Source organism: Alexandromys fortis, unplaced genomic scaffold, assembly GCF_014885135.2.
Source record: "Alexandromys fortis isolate MF-2015 unplaced genomic scaffold, M_Fortis_MF-2015_v1.1 scaffold_95, whole genome shotgun sequence".
Taxonomy (NCBI): Eukaryota; Metazoa; Chordata; class Mammalia; order Rodentia; family Cricetidae; genus Alexandromys; species Alexandromys fortis.
The window spans coordinates 3,642,848-3,643,703 of NW_026067990.1; the positions used below are offsets into that span (position 1 = coordinate 3,642,848).

Genomic DNA, 856 nt, shown 5'->3' on the forward strand with positions numbered 1-856 from the left:
ATCCACAAGACTACGATATGTACTATGCCCTAATCCCTTTAGCCTATGTAAATCCTCTCACACCCTCTTTCTATAACTTCTCTAAGAAAAGTTGGCACTTATGAAATGTTGTTCGTTGTACAGGGTGTCCAGTTACAGGCAAAACAATTGTTCTCTTACATTGCAAACATTTTGCGTGATTATAAGAGAAGAGTGTATCATATTAAAATGACTTGAATACACAACTTTAGAAGAAGAATATTCTGCAGAATCAGTACTATCTGTGCATTTAGTCCTGAGAGGGGCAAATCCCAGGGAAATGGTTAAGGTGATCTAAAGCAGAGTCTCCACCCTAGACTTTGGATCAGGTATGGTCCAGAGGAAAAGTCCTGCCTCTTCCACATACTTAAAAGTCTAACTTTCGCTTGGCCCAAGCTTATATGAGCCCTCAGTTTTTTATTTTCCCTAGAAACATTTTAATAATAATTTAGAAAAGTATGCCCAATAAGTGGCGTCTCACAGCTTCTTAACAGTGAAGAATGCTACTTGTGCAAGACAAAAATCTGATATAGCTTTGCCAATAAACAAGAACAAGAACAGCTAGGAAAAGAGACGACCACAGCCAGCAGGTACCAAAGGCACGAAACAGAGCTCACTTTGTAGGCTGAAGGAAAAGATAAAGAGACAATATCAAAGCACCTTTTCCTCAGACTTGACACATAGTAAATAATCAATAACCAGCCATGACTACTGGCATACATATCTTTCCTCATTCGGTTTCCTAGATGGTTGAGTAAACTAATAGGCCATGCTTGGTATCATACGTGGTCTAAGAATTTGGAAAAACATAGAGGATAGATGTCAGAAAACATAATTT

At 38.3% G+C, this 856-nt stretch overlaps 1 pseudogene; it reads right to left on the reverse strand.

Moving 5' to 3' along the window:
* Nucleotides 1-516: 516 nt before the first annotated feature.
* On the reverse strand, nucleotides 517-622 carry LOC126512137 (uncharacterized; annotated as a pseudogene).
* Between the last annotated feature and the right edge of the window lie 234 nt (nucleotides 623-856).